This window comes from Lissotriton vulgaris, chromosome 11 (genome assembly GCF_964263255.1).
Source record: "Lissotriton vulgaris chromosome 11, aLisVul1.2, whole genome shotgun sequence".
NCBI classification, from domain to species: Eukaryota; Metazoa; Chordata; class Amphibia; order Caudata; family Salamandridae; genus Lissotriton; species Lissotriton vulgaris.
The window spans coordinates 594,848,533-594,864,586 of NC_141699.1; the positions used below are offsets into that span (position 1 = coordinate 594,848,533).

General features: G+C 49.2%; 1 protein-coding gene across 2 annotated transcripts in view; it reads left to right on the top strand.

Annotated features, from left to right (window-relative positions):
• The window catches only part of POLR3D (RNA polymerase III subunit D), a 335,392-nt gene that overhangs the window by 136,332 nt on the left and 183,006 nt on the right, over nucleotides 1–16,054 (top strand). The window lies entirely within an intron of this gene.

Here is a 16,054-nt window from a genome sequence, read left to right on the forward strand (position 1 = left end):
GCATTGACATTGGCCGGCCACAGGCTCTAGTCCTGTTAGACCTGTCCGCCGTGTTCGACACGGTGGACCATGACATCTTGTTGACCCGTGTCGAAGCGGCAGGCATTGGGGGCTCGGCCTATGCTTGGCTCCGTTCTTTTTTGACGGACAGGGAACAGGCTGTCCATCTTGCCAACTTCTCTGCTCCTCCTAGGAGGGTGACTTGCGGAGTTCCCCAAGGCTCTTCCCTGTCCCCCTTGCTTTTCAATTTATACATTTCACCCCTCATTTTTTCTTTACAGCAGATGGAGGTCTCGGTGTTTAATTACGCCGACGACCTCCAACTTGTTTTCAACCTTTCCTCTTCTCCTTCCTCAGCTTCTAATTTCCAGAAGGTTATGCTTTTTATCCAAGGGTGGATGAACTGCAACCACCTCAAACTGAATCCGGACAAGACCGAATTGGTCCTGACGGGGGGTGGTTGCAGTCCCTGGTCCCCTTCCTTCTGGCCCTCTGCCCTTGGCCCTCCCCCTATTCCTGTTCCCAAGGTTAAAACCTTGGGTATTTTCATCAATCCCATGCTTACCCTTCATACGCAGATCAATGCAGTTGTATCTGCCTGTTTCCTTTCCCTGCGGATCATCCGAAAGGTCGCCCGCTTCTTCTCAACTGCTGCACTCAAGCTCATCCTCATGGCCATGGTGCTTTCGCGCCTTGACTATGGGAACGTCATCTACAATGGGGCGCCGGCTTATCTGCTCCGCCGGCTCCAACAAATTCAGAATCAGGCGTCTCGCCTGATCTACGGACTCCCCAGGTTCAACCATACGACCCCTTTGTTGCAGTCTCTCCATTGGCTCCCAGTGAGGGAGAGGGCCCTTTTTAAGCTTGGATGTATCACCTACCAGGCTAGAGCAGGGACCGCTCCCGTTTTCCTGTGTGAAGCCATTTCCCCCTACCTTCCTTCCCAAGAACTCCGTTCCACTTACTTGGCCCTTTTGTCAGTCCCCCGTTTTAGGAAACAGAAGTCCGGTGGGGCCAGATTTGCAGTGCTGGCTCCTTCCTTCTGGAACTCACTTCCTTTTTCTCTTAGGTCGTCATCTTCCTACCTGGAATTTCGCAGACATCTGAAAACCCTCTTGTTCTCCAGATCTGTAGCCGTATAACCCTTTCCTCTGCACCCACTGGTCTTCTGCCTCTAGCGCCATGAAACCGATTTCGGTATAAGAGCGCTCTATAAATATTTTAAAATAAAAAATAAAATAAATAAATAAATAACAAGAAGGGCCGCATGGCTTAAGTCCTCCGATTTTTCTTCTGATGTCCAGTCTACCTTGTTGGACTTGCCATTTGATGGGACAGGCTTCTTTGGTAAGAAGGCTGACGTAGCTCTGGAGAGATTCAAGGACAGCTGGGCTACGGCGAAGTCTTTGGGCCTTCAGACAAGGGGCTCTGCGGCTAGGAAGTTCAGGGGATTTGGCAGATCCAATTTTCGTTCCTACAACCAAGGTCAGCAGCAGCAGCAGCAGCAGCAGCGTCAGAATCCTCTGTATAAAACCTATAGAGGAAAGCAAAGGGGCCGTGGTCGTGGACGCCAGGCCTCCTCCTCCTCCTCTTCCTCTAATAATCAACCCCCTCCCTCTGCAGCAAAGCAGCCCTAGATCCGCCATTCTGGATCATGTGGCTCCGGTGGGGGGTCGGCTTACTCATTTTCTACGGGATTGGGAATCAGTTACATCAGATCTTTGGGTTCTCAATCTCGTAGAGAATGGGTATGCTCTTCCTTTCCAGGAGTTCCCTCCCAATTACCCTCCTTGCCAGGGTTTTTGTTCGGAGGACCACCTTATTCGCCTGCAGGAAGAAGTCCTGGCTTTGTTCAAAAAAGGTGCGATAGAGGTGGTTCCAGAGCAGGAAAGGGGTCAGGGGTGCTACTCCCGGTATTTCCTGATCCCCAAGAAGGATGGCAGGTTACGTCCAATCCTGGACCTCGGGATTTTGAATCTCTATCTCAAGCAGGAGAAATTCAAAATGCTCACTCTTGCACAGGATCTTCAAGCGCTGTTGGAAGAAGACTGGATGGTGTCAATCGACTTGCAGGATGCGTATTTTCACATCCCAATCCTGAAGTCGCACAGGAAGTATCTCCGTTTTACGGTGGGATCGCAACACTACCAGTTTGCGGTCCTTCCGTTTGGTCTTACTACTGCGCCTCGAGTTTTCACCAAGGTGATGGCAGTGGTGGCGGCACATCTCAGGAGGTCGGGGATACCTGTATTCCCGTATCTGGACGACTGGCTGATCAAAGCGGAGTCGCCGGAGAAGGTGCTTCATCACCTGCAAGAGACATCGCAGCTGTTGTTCAGGTTGGGTTTTTCGATAACCGTGCCCAAATCTCACCTTGTGCCCTCCCAGCGCAACCTGTTCATAGGTGCGGTACTGGACACTACTGTATGTCGTGCATTCCCTCCTTTACAAAGGATTCGCGACATTCAGGAAATGATTTCTTTATTTCACAATGGAGCGGTTGTTCCGGTCCTGAAGGTCCTTCGCCTGCTCGGTCTGATGGCTTCTTGCATTCTCCTGGTCAACCATGCACGCTGGCACATGAGGGCACTCCAGTGGTGCCTCCGCAGGCAGGGGTATTCGCACAACGGAGATCTCGGGGAGTCAGTGAAGATCTCCAGAGAAACTGCAGCGGATCTGTCTTGGTGGGGCGTGGAAGGCAATCTGTCACAAGGACAGCCTTTTCAGCTTCCACCATCGGTGGCCACGGTGATAACGGATGCGTCCACTCTAGGGTGGGGTGCTCATCTGGGGGATCTGGAGGTCAAGGGTCTTTGGTCTCCAGAGGAAAGGTTGCTTCACATCAACCTTCTGGAATTGCGGGCCATACGTCTGGCACTCAAGGCCTTCCTCCCTTCCCTTCGCGATCGGTCGGTCCAAGTCCTGACGGACAACACGACCGCGATGTGGTACATCAACAAGCAGGGAGGAGTAGGGTCGTGGTGTCTTTGCAAAGAGGCTCTGCGTCTCTGGTCCTGGGTTCAGGACCACCAGATTTGTCTGATGGCTAATCACCTGGCCGGTGTCCCGAACGTACGTGCGGACATTCTCAGTCGGCAGTTCTCTGCCGATCACGAGTGGAGACTTCACCCGGACGTTGTTCACGACATCTTTCAGATGTGGGGAACTCCTCGGGTGGATCTGTTTGCCACTTGCGAGAATGCTCACTGCCCGTCATTCTGCAGTCTCCAGTATACGATGCAAGGAGCATTGGGGGACGCGTTTCAGTTGAGCTGGGGAGGTCAGCTCCTTTACGCGTTTCCTCCCATACCCTTGATTCCTCGGGTTCTGAGGAAGATTCGCCAAGACCGGGCCCAAGTCATATTGGTCGCCCCGGAATGGCCAAGAAGGGTGTGGTACACAGATCTTCTCCACCTCTCCTCTCACCCGCCGCTCCGTCTCCCTTTCAGGGCAGACCTCCTCTCTCAGATGGAGGGGCAGGTTCTACACCCCCACCTCCAGACATTACACCTTCATGCCTGGAGATTGAACGGGGCAATCTGAATTCTTTCTCTCTCCCTCACGATGTGGTGGATGTCCTTCTTTCTGCCAGGCGTGACTCCACCAAGTCCATCTATTCGTATAGGTGGTCTAAGTTTGTCTCTTGGTGTAGGGAGAGGGATGTTGATCCGTTAAAGGCTCATTTGTCTGATATTTTGTTGTTTGCTCTTTCTCTGGCACGGCAAGGGTTTGCTGTTGCCACTGTCAAAGGTTATCTTTCGGCCTTGTCGGCATTTCTCTGTTTGCCGGATCAGCCCTCTCTTTTTAAATCTCCTGTGGTATTAAGATTTTTGAAGGGACTTACTAATAAGTTCCCTCCTTCTCCCTTTGTTGTGCCTCATTGGGACTTGAATCTTGTGTTAACCTATTTGATGGGTTCCCCGTTTGAACCCTTACACAAGTGTCCAATGAGGCTTCTTTCTTTTAAAACGGTCTTCTTGGTTGCAATTACCTCGGCAAGGAGGGTAAGTGAGCTTCAAGCTCTAAGTTCCAAGCCCCCGTTCTTATCTATCCATGCTGAAAGAATGGTTCTCAGGACCAGGGCTGCTTTTCTGCCTAAGGTGGTCACTCCCTTCCACCTAGGACAATCCATTACCCTTCCATCCTTTTATCCTCCCCCACACCCTTCCAAGGAGGAGAGGCTTCATCGCCTGGACCCGAAGAGAGCGGTTAGTTTCTATCTTGATAGGACTAAGGACTATCGTATTGACGATCAGCTCTTCATGGGTTTTGCTGGCTGCAAGAAGGGCAGAGCGGTGCACAAGCACACACTTTCCAGATGGATTATTCTCTGCATCAAGATTTGCTACTCTCTGGCGGGTAAGGACCCTCCTGAGGATATTAGAGCTCATTCAACTCGAGCGAAGTCTGCTACTTCTGCATTGTCTAGAGGTGTTCCTGTTGAGGACATTTGCAGGGCCGCGACATGGGCTTCCCTCCACACTTTTGCGAAGCACTACTGCTTGGACCGCACGTACGTTCAGGACACCGGCCAGGTGATTAGCCATCAGACAAATCTTGGTGGAGTCACGCCTGGCAGAAAGAAGGACATCCACCACATCGTGAGGGAGAGAGAAAGAATTCAGATTGCCCCGTTCAATCTCCAGGCATGAAGGTGTAATGTCTGGAGGTGGGGGTGTAGAACCTGCCCCTCCATCTGAGAGAGGAGGTCTGCCCTGAAAGGGAGACGGAGCGGCGGGTGAGAGGAGAGGTGGAGAAGATCTGTGTACCACACCCTTCTTGGCCATTCCGGGGCGACCAATATGACTTGGGCCCGGTCTTGGCGAATCTTCCTCAGAACCCGAGGAATCAAGGGTATGGGAGGAAACGCGTAAAGGAGCTGACCTCCCCAGCTCAACTGAAACGCGTCCCCCAATGCTCCTTGCATCGTATACTGGAGACTGCAGAATGACGGGCAGTGAGCATTCTCGCAAGTGGCAAACAGATCCACCCGAGGAGTTCCCCACATCTGAAAGATGTCGTGAACAACCTCCGGGTGAAGTCTCCACTCGTGATCGGCAGAGAACTGCCGACTGAGAACGTCCGCACGTACGTTCAGGACACCGGCCAGGTGATTAGCCATCAGACAAATCTGGTGGTCCTGAACCCAGGACCAGAGACGCAGAGCCTCTTTGCAAAGACACCACGACCCTACTCCTCCCTGCTTGTTGATGTACCACATCGCGGTCGTGTTGTCCGTCAGGACTTGGACCGACCGATCGCGAAGGGAAGGGAGGAAGGCCTTGAGGTGAGGAGGGACGGCCACTTCGCGCGCTCTGTTCTCCAGGATTTCCTGGTATAGCAGAGTGGTCACCCTCCTCCGGGAGTGGGGACTGCTGTGGGACTCTATTCACAAGGTGAGGAATCCACACGGCAGATGTATCTATCAGAAGAACAAGTTACTTACCTTCGGTAAAGCTTTTTCTGGTAGATACAGTATCTGCCTGTGGATTCCTCACTGACCCACCGCCTCCCCGTTGTCCACTCTGCTATACCTGGGTTTGTGTGCAAATGTATTTATGATTTTGTATATCTGAAATTGTATAGTTTTGCACTTTAATTGTTTTTGGTTGCATGTACTGTGTACATTGTATATATATATATATATATGTACTTGTTGGTCCGTCCGGGTGCCTCGAAGGCACGGAAAAAAGGGCGGAACTGACGTCATCACGCCGACGTGGGCCTTATGAGGAGTCGGTGACGTCAGACGGAGTCGCGCGTGATGCCGTGCTCCTATGACATCGTCCACGCCGGCGTGCTACGAAGAATTTTCCGAACGTTGCTGGCGCAAGGGGATATTCACAAGGTGAGGAATCCACAGGCAGATACTGTATCTACCAGAAAAAGCGTTACCGAAGGTAAGTAACTTGTTCATTGTGGTGTACTTGTACACTATATCTGCTCTCTAATACTCGCAAGAGTCTTGTTCGCGCTATATAAAACCTTAAAAAAGAAAAAAAAATCAAATGTAAACGATAGATGTGAAGCACTGGAGGAACATCTCACACGTTCAGTTGATAAATTTGGGGATCTTGAAAACCGATTGAGAAGGTAGAACTTGCGGCTCTGAGGACTTAGCAAGGAAGTCATCTACGCCACCCTGGAGGTTTTTAGTTATCAGCATGTTCTCGTCCTGGCTGGGCTATAATCACCTGGAAGTGCAGATTGATAGAGTCCACCATGTGGGCCCAAAAAAGCAGTCCCTGCAGCAGAACCTAGAGATGTCGTTATCAAGTTTCATTAACTCTCCGAAAAATAAAAAATATTATGCCATGCCAGTAAAGCAGGAAGGTGACCTTTCAGGAGTACTCCTACATAGTATATCAAGATGTCTTCCAACTCTTCCTACAGCAACGAGCTGCATTTTGCACAGCTACACTGGAGGATGTCATTCTCTCAGGTGGATACATCTATTCGGCCTTTGTTTTAAATTCGGAGTCCAATGTCACACTCTCACGGATGTGCAGAATACGGTGACCTTGATGGGACTCCTTCTGGACAGCCTAGCAGAACTCTTGACATTGTAAACTGCATAACTAAGAATGTCCCAAAACTTGGAAAACACTTGGTCGATGCCCCGCCCATGTGATCCTGGCGGGGCGCTGGTCCGGGTCCCAGACAACACCAACCACTTAACTGATTAGAAACTCAATTTTGTGTTTCGGGCCACTCAGGAGATTGAGCCGGGGAGTTGCGTTGCCGACCCAGGGGTTCAAGAACTGCACTGTCATGGCCTGCTACCCTGATAAGCAGGAGGGTTACACTGAGCTTTTGGTTCTGACTTTGCAATGACTGCCCTATGTGGGGGGGGGGGGCATTTCCGGAGAACTTCGGTGATCCTGAAGTCCACCCCTCAGTCCGGCGCTTGACTTGGGGGACTGTGAAGAGCACCGAAATAGTGAACACTTGGAAGCTGGATTTAAGCACTCCGCCTACCCCGTGGCATGCCATTCCCTGGGACGGACTAAATAGTGTAGCTGTTTACTTAAGGCGCAGTTTTCCCACCGGTGGTCTCCAAGACTAAGACCGCTAAAGATGGCAGATCTTTAGTGCTGGTGAGCATGCAGGAGGGACACCTCATCACTATAGTGACAGTATGCACATCCAATACATCTCGGGTCTCTTTTCTCCTGACATTTTTGGAGGGACTAGTTGGGTGGGCCTGAGGGAAGAGTATTCTCACTGGGGACTTCAACATGGTCTGGAATCCCCCTAAGGACACAGAGGGAGCCGAGTGGGCACAAATGGGAGCTTTTTCCAAACACTTAAAAAAAAACCTAGAGGACCTTGGCCTCTGAGATGCCAGATGGGAACAACATATGATGAACTCAGAGAGAACCTTTTACTCCCATGACCATAGGATAAATTCCTGTATTGACAACATACTCCTAAGTAACTCACTTATTGGCCGATCAGTTCAGCAGAGATAGGGCATATAGCCTTCTCTATCTGATAGAGACTTCTAGCTTTGAATTCCCAGGCATCAGGCTGGATCCAGAAACTTTTGCTGAGCAATACCCCTTGCACACGGCTTCAGGTGGCTCTATTCAACTCCGCGTGACATCAGCAGCGTCGGTTAGGACTTTGTGCCCATATAGGGGCCACCCAAGCGTGCATACTTCAGTTCTTTTCTTTCTGCGCCAGTCCCGGAAGAGCTACCCCTCTGCTGCTTTTTGGCAGGCTTCTAATCGACTTTTGTCGAAGTTGTTTCACTTCGTATGCAAGGGATATATTCGAGGAAGACAGGGTTCAAACTGTGCTATGCTTGGCACCGCATGTCGGTAACCGATTTCCATCTGATTTGTCTTTGGTGTCTCGAGTGCAACCACGATATGAAGTTGTGATTAGACTGCCGGTCCATGGCTCCTAAGACCTTGAGGGAGCGGGCGTTGAAGCTCCTCGCGGCCCGGCAGTCGACACTGTTCAGAGAGACTTCGCGGAGGTCCTGATGGAAAAAGAGGAGGTCGCAGGACCGCTCTCGGAGCCCAAAGTCATCTTCATCTCACTCGAGGTCCATGGGACACTTGCGCAAGAAATAATAGGAAGAAGTCCAAGCGGACTTCATCTTCGCCTCGACTGGCGTCCATCGTTGAGAGAGGTAAGGAGCACTGACGCTCCTGACATGGTTCCGCAGAGCCTGCGTCGACTTCGTGCCTCCTTCCCTTTCCTGAAGCCGGAGCGTCTCCCACTCAAATTAGAGAGTTTTGAGCGGAACAACCCCGCTGGTGAGCCCTCCGGCCCCACGGGGTCGGAAGGGGCCCCATCGGGTTGGACGCTGTTGGCTCCGGCCACAGCGCCTGTGGGGCCTCAGTGATCCGATCGCGGATTCGGGTCGATGCCGGTCATGCCTTTGCAACCTTCCCTGAGGTCGGACTCAAAATGGGGGACTTCGGCGCTGCCAGCCCCATCCCAATGACACAGAGCCGGAACAACGTCCCTCGACGCCTATACCGACGCCGAATTAACCAGGAGGTTCTATGTTGTTGCTGAACTGAACACTTCACCAGATTCTGGTAGGCTGTCTCCACCAGGGGTGGCTACGGAGGAGGTGGCATCCTATTCCATGTTGGTACGAAGGGCAGTTGAGGTCCTTGGACTGGAACTGCCCTCAGTGTAGGTCAGGACTACTCTTCTGACTGAGGTGCTTTAACCAGGGGCTTCTATATCCAAAGTTATTTTGCCCTTCAATGAAGCACTTAGGCACATGGTCCAAGCCTAACACAGGAGCTCCTGTGAGTAGGACAATTGCACACCACCATCACCTGGCTCCGGGCGACCCCAGGTTCATCAGCCAACAACCCACCCCAGAAAATTTGCTAGTGCCGGCCTCAATGTCCCAAGGCACTTTCCCTTCCGCCCCTCCGGATAGAAATCCAAGAGGTTGGATGCATTTGGGAAGACGTTTTCTTCCTACAGCCTGGCATTGCGGTCGGTGAATACCGCATGCTTATTGGGCCGTTTTTCCCATTGCCTTTGGAAAACAGTTGCACAAGTGCTGCCACAGGTCCCGGATGAGGGCCAGACTGTGCTCTGCCAAACAGTTCAGGATGGGAGAGATGCGGAAAAATTCACCATAGTGTGTGGTTTAGACACAATGGATGCGCTGGGTAGGTCAATTACAACGACCGTTGCATTGAGATGCCATGCCTGGCTCCGTACATCTGGCTCTCAGGGGGATGTCAAAGCTAATCTGATGAACATGCCCCTCGAGTAACAGCCAGATCGTTGGACCTCTCCTCTACTCCTTGTGGTCAGTCTTCCTTTCGTGGCAACGTGCTTGACAGGAATCACCTAGTGGTACATGTAAAAGAATTACAAAGAATAAAGTGTTCCAATGTAAAACTAATGTCTCTAAGCCGACTATAAATTGTATATGACTTTTCCAGAGCAATAGTGGCTGGACTATTTTATTTCAACTATCTTCTGAATTTCCATTGTCTCATTGAGGTGTTCCCCTCTGACTCAGCTTTAAAAACTGTGCAAGATATCACTGTGTTCTTTATTCAAGGTTCCTGTCTCGTTACTTACACAATTCTTTTAATGTGCGACTGTTTTAGTGAGATAGCTGTGTGAATGTGATTATGGTATGCTTGATTGTTTAGATTGTGTTAGGATGCAACTGGTATGAGGATGTTTTAAGTGTTTCGCCTCAATTTATACTTTTGGGGGAGCCATACTTCCATTTGTTTTCGTATGGATTCAGTTGGACAGAATACATTTATGTTATTATGCTAATTGTTTTGCTCTAATATTCGTGTATATATAAAAGTAAAAAATGCAGTAAATGTTTTGAAATTGTCACATTTTGAATATAATAAAACTTTTTTGTATCTTCCACCTCTGATAGTTTTGTTAGGCACATTCTTTGATGTTCGTTGTGGTTTTGACTCTGTTCCCCGGACTGAGATTTACCTGTAGTCATTGAGCGACGCTTTGCTCTCTGTTCTATTCATAGGCAGGTGACACTTTTTCCCTTCCTGTGGAGGGTACCGTTTCCCGGGTTTCCAGCCACGTCAACCTTATCCCAGCCTCCGTCCTGCACAGACTGCCCAAGCCATGTGAGGACTTCAATGCAGTGCATTCCAATCCAGGAATGAAGGCCAGAAGTTGTCGGCCACACTCCCCTCGGCAGGCGCAGCCCCCAAGCACTCCCAGGCTGATTCTGCAGGACCATCCTACTCCGGTGTGTGGGCGAATTCAACATCATCTCCTCTACTGGAGACCCATAACATCGGACAAGTGGGTTTTGCAGATCGTCCAGGAGGGCTATTCTCTGCCTTTCCTTTCTTTACCGCTTCTCATTCTACCAAAACAGGAACAGCTGATGGAGGATCTTTTAAAATTGCTCCAAGAGGAAGTTGCAGCTCTCTTGGCCAAGGAAGCTATAGAAAGGATCCCAGTTTTAGAATTAAGCAGTGGCTGTTCTTCCCACTGCTTTATGATTACAAAGAAGAACAAGATGCTATGGCCCATTCTAGATCTTTGGACCTTCAATCTCTTCCTCAAGAAAGAAAAATTCATAATGCTCACTCTGGCTCAGGTCTCATCTGCCCTAGAGCAACAAGACAGGTTGGTAGCATTGGACCTGCAGGATGTGTATTTTCACATGCCTATCCTGCCGGACCACAGGCATTACCTGCGGTTCAAGGTAGGCCATGAGCACTTTCAGTTTACTGTGCTTCCCTTCGGCTTAGCAATGCATCTCGGGTGTTCACCAAGGTGATGGCTATGGTCGCAGCTCATCTGTGCAGGTCAGGGGTGTCAGTCTTCCCCTACCTCGATGATTGGCTGTTGAAGGAATCCTCGCCCCAGACAGTTGTCTCCCACCTTCAGACTATGGCGAACCTCCAGCATTTGCTGGAGCAAGTATTCAGACAACACCACTCCCATGTTGTACTTCAACAAGCAAGGCAGGGTGGGGTCATTGATACTTTGTTGAGAGGCTCTGGGTCTCTGGACTTGGCTGTAACAGCAGGGCATAACCCTGGTGGTGCATCACGTGGCAGGTTCTCTGAACGCCAGGGCAGAAGAACTCAGCCATTGATGCCTAGCGGATCGTTAGTTGTGTCTCCAGTCGGAGATGGCGCAAGATCTCTTTCAACAGTAGGGAGAACTTTGGTTAGATTTGTTTGCCTCTGAAGAGAAGGTGCAATGTCAGCAGTACTGCACGCTGGAGTTTCCAAGGCGGTGAACGCTCGGCGACTCCTTTCGTCGTGAGTGGAGCTCAGGCCTGCTGTACGCCTTTCCGCCCATACCCAGGGTTCTGAAGGAGATCAGGAACGACCGGGGCCAAGACATCCTTGTTGTTCCAGATTGGGCGAGGAGAAGCTAGTAGCCAGAGCTTCTGAGAATGAGTGTCGATCCTCTGATCAGGCTGCCCCTTTTGGAGAATCTTCTGTCGCAGCAGCAGGGGAGGATTCTCCACCCGAACCGGTCATCCCTGCGCCTCCATGTGTGGAGATTGAGTGGCAGCAGTTGATAGCTTTTGACCTTCCTCCCGAAGTCTGTAACGTTATTCTGACGGCCAGGTGGCCTTCCACCAAGACGGTGTATGCCTGCCATTGGCAGAAATTTGTATTGTACTGCACTGAGAGGTATATTGACCCTCTGTCTGCTTCTCTTTATATGGTCCTCTTGTTCCTTCGGACCCTTGCGCAGCAGGGCTCTGCTTTGGGCACTCTCATGGTTACCTTTCTGCTCTGTCTGCTTTTTTGCAGTTGCTAGACCAACCTACTCTCTTCAAATCTCCTATTGTGCATAGATTTCTAAATGGGCTGGCTCTCTTATTTCCACCTATGCCTTTCGTATGTCACAGTGGGACCTTAGTTTGGTCCTCACCTACCTGATGTGTGCTCCACTTGAGCCCCTGCACAGGTGTCCCCTTCAGCTTCTGACCATCAAAACAGCCTTCTTAGTGGCAATTACATCGACCCGGTGGGTGAGTCAGTTGCAGGCATTATCTTGTTCGCCACCTTATCTTATGTCTTTTCCGGACAAGGTGGCACCAGGGCTTCATTTTTGCCAAAGGTTGTGAGCCCATTCCATCAGGGTCAGTCCATAAATTTGCCCACCTTCTTTGCTCCCCGGCATCCCTCTAAAGAGGAGCGTCTCCCCTGTCTGGACCCAAAAAGAGCTTTGTCTTTCTACCTTGACCGCAACTAAAGAGTTCCGGGTGGACAACCAACTCTTTGTGGGGTACATGGGAGCGAAGTAGGGCAGGGCAGTGCAGAAAAGGACCGTTTCTCGCTGGGTCATTCTCTGCATTAAGATCTGCTATGGCCTTGCAAAGAAGCAGCCCCCTGTGGGATTAAGGGCCCATTCCACCAGGGGAAAGGCTGAGACTACGGCCTTAGCTCAGGGTGTCCCTGTGCAAGACATATGTAAAGCTGTAACATGGGCATATCTGCACACGTTTACAAAACACTATTGTTTGGATTATCAGGTCCGCAGGGACGGGCATTTTGCTTGCTTGGTCCCGCAGGACTACCTAGTTTAGCAAATTCGTCCGCTGCCCACCGCCGGGATGGTATGGCTTGGGTTTCAAATTCAAAGGTAAGGAATGTGCAGCTGGAAGTCTCTATCTGATGAACAAGTTACTTACCTTCTTTAATGCATTATCTGGTAGAGACTCTAGCTGCAGATTCCTTACTGCTCCACCCATGCCTCCCCGCATTGCGCACTAATGTTCAGGGCTAGGGTTATTCCCCCTTTACAAGGCCCTAGTTTTGCACACAACTATGTCAGTTTCTTTGTGGCTCTGCGCTACTGGCGTGTAAAATACAAAAAGTACTGACTTCCACGCACCTGGGTGACGCCTATATAGGTACAGCACCGTCATAACTGATGCTGCCGACACGGACGACTTCATGCGGAGCCGAAGATAGGTAGCTTGTTCGAGGCTTGCATACCGCATTATTATCGTGTAGCCCGATTGCGTACAGTGGTCCATGCTGGATTTGGAAAAGAACAGGCAGAGAATAGCTCACGCAATAGTGAGTAGGTCCCTTTGGGGCTTTGTGTCGTTAAATAGACGCAGTATGCCACCTAATGCATACATACCTTGGCAAACCTGTTTCCACAACCCTCAAAACCTGGGACTCCTGTTGATTCGAGTGGACAGGTGCCATACCCATTCCCTGCCTCTCCTATTCATTACAACCCAGTCTTCACTCCTGCTCTATAGGTACGTGTCTTTCATAACTGGCAGGAGGGAGGCTGCCTGATTTCCAACATATCTGATATCCCTAAATCTTTCTCCCAGTGCAGAACCGCGTTCACAATCCCACAGTCTGAGAGGCTCCAATAAGAACAGATCCTACATTGGGTAACACATCCCACTTTCCACACTGGAGCCACTAGAGCCCAAAAATATTTGACTCATTCTTTCCCAAGCTCATAGGTACCATCTCTGCTTTATACAAACTCCTCATAGTATAGGATAGATCACAGACCTGGAAACACAATCAGAGATGTGAACACTCATTAGGCATACCACGCACGTCTAAACAGTAGGATAGATTAAGCATGGGACATACACAAGTATTCCACATCTACTTTAGAGAGAGAAATCCACTACAATGTCTGGTACGGCTGGCACTACACTCCCCACAGACTACACCATATGTACCACAACATATCTCCTTCTTGTTTAAGGTGCTGTGGCCCCCATGATAACGTGCTTCATATCTGGTGGGCATGCCAAGTGATGCGCCAATCCTGGGGGGTCTCCAAGTTCCTACAAAAGGTCCTGACATACCCGCTCCCCTTCACACAAGAGGATGCTCCTAGGCCCCAAGCCCATCACACTGAAAGAAATCACAAATGGCACTTAAGCCTCCAGTGCTTGGGAGCCACAAAACTAATGATAGCCTATAACTGGAAGAAGTTGACCTGCTCCACCGTCTACCCAGTAGTACCATGGACTATGGACTTTGTTGACCATGGAACGTCTGACGATCAGTATGAACGGTACTTATCTAGTTTTTATACTTAAATACAAAACGCTTTGTGAATGCCTCAGTAGCAGCCGGTCTAGTTTAACTCTTCGTCTGCGCTGTAGAGCCCTGGGCCTTTAAAGCTCAGAAGGCAGCGAGAGCTCATGCCTTGGTGCGTTACACCCAGACCTGTGATGGAGAGGTGGTACCAGGAAGCCTGGGGAGTGGCTGACTAGCCATGAACAGCATTTTAGAAGTGGATGACTGTCAAGGAGACATTATACTCTGCAAGTTGATGGTTCACAGAGTTTAGGGGGGATTGAGGGGTGAAAAGAGGGATGGAACCTATATATTCACGACAGCATGCTTTCAGCTTGGTTATGGTGCACTCTGTAAAGGCAATTTGCCTGATGCCTATGTTAGACCCCCATCCTACTGTACAGGAAGAATACCTTTACTGTCCTTTTGACACACTATAAATGTTAATAAAAAGATTTAAACAAATAAATGCCTTTTAAAGAGTTCCCCTCCTAGTAACCTTAACCAGATCATGCCAGAATGCTCCCATTGTTGGGGGAAAAACAGCCCTCCCCGTCCTTACCGTCCTTTCAATGGTATGGAATGATCAAGCAAAGCTTTATATGTGATCAAGATGAGACCCCGGGAACCAAAAGCCATAGAAAATTCCTGAGACACCATTATGTGCCCTATTCTAAGCAAAATAATCATGGATCAAAGTTCTCATGTAAACTAATGTTTTAAGGCTAACGCAGAACACCTTGCCTGTAAAAGGTGTCAACCTTCCCTGGCTCTGAGGAAACAATAGGCCAATCAGCTGGGCAGGACAACGCAAGTTGTCAGGTGTTAATCTGTGTTGGAGATCAATCCCTTCCTTGTAAGTGAGCCTGTCTCCAGTTATTTCTTTTTATTTACTCCACAGACTTTATTAGTGACCACTCTTTTTGTGCCATTGCTGGTCTTGGCTATGACGTAGCCAACAACCTTAAGAGAACCGCTGAGAGATTTGTATTTCTCAAACGCATATCAGTTACTGTGTATCAAGTGCAAAGTCACACGCCTAAGACGGGGGCCAGCTCGAAGTGAAGCAACAGAGTTCTGTCTGAAAGGGAATTAAGAGGTTCCTTGATGAAATTCATCTCACTGACTGATAGGAAATCACTACTGTTACCCTTTCTCAAATTTGATTTAACGAATTCGTGGTTATTTTCCCATTACTCTGGAATGACATAAGATGAAATGTACATATAGTCATTCTGCGTGTTAATTGTTTTTTAAATCCTCAGACTTCTCAGTCTGCTTTTAGTTTATCCCATCACTAACAGCTACAATAATTAAGACCGTTTTCCAATTTTTTGGTCCGTTGCAACTGTATTACTAATTTTAAAATGATTGCTAACCTCTGCATAAACTGTGAAGTTTTGTAACTAAATCCTCATCTTTGTATTTGGTGTTGTTCATACCATCTTAATGTTCACACATGGTCAAGTATTTATTGACTCCTATTTATTACTTTCTGGTTCGTGCTTAAGTCTTTATTTTTTCCACCATTTTAATTTAAATGTATTTATTTGGTATTACTTTTTATTTATTTAATATTATTATTATTTATTTTATTTTTAGCCACCATTTTTGTATATTGTAGCTCTATAATATGTGTGGCTTTAAAGGCGCTTCACTCTGCATATACATTGTGGAGAAGTGTGGCTCAATGATTATAGCGGCAGACCCTGATGCAGAGGTCTAGCCCGGGACCAGGGTTCAATTCCCCGCCTCGGCGGGTCTTGGGCTCAAATTCCACGGACCTGATAATTCTCGCCTCGGTGCCTATTCCAATCATGGAGTCCAACTCTGCAGCTCTGGGCAATAGCTTGCTTAATCTCCACAACGGCCCCAACAACGCTAAGGATGCCTGGCCTCTACCTTGGGGGTGCCCAGGAGTGGACGCCTCACAGGGAAAGCCACAGCGGTTTTTGTACAAGCGCCTTGAGACCCTTGCGGGTGAGTAGTGCGCTATACAAGTATCAATTTTTTACATTCACCACAGTAGACACACC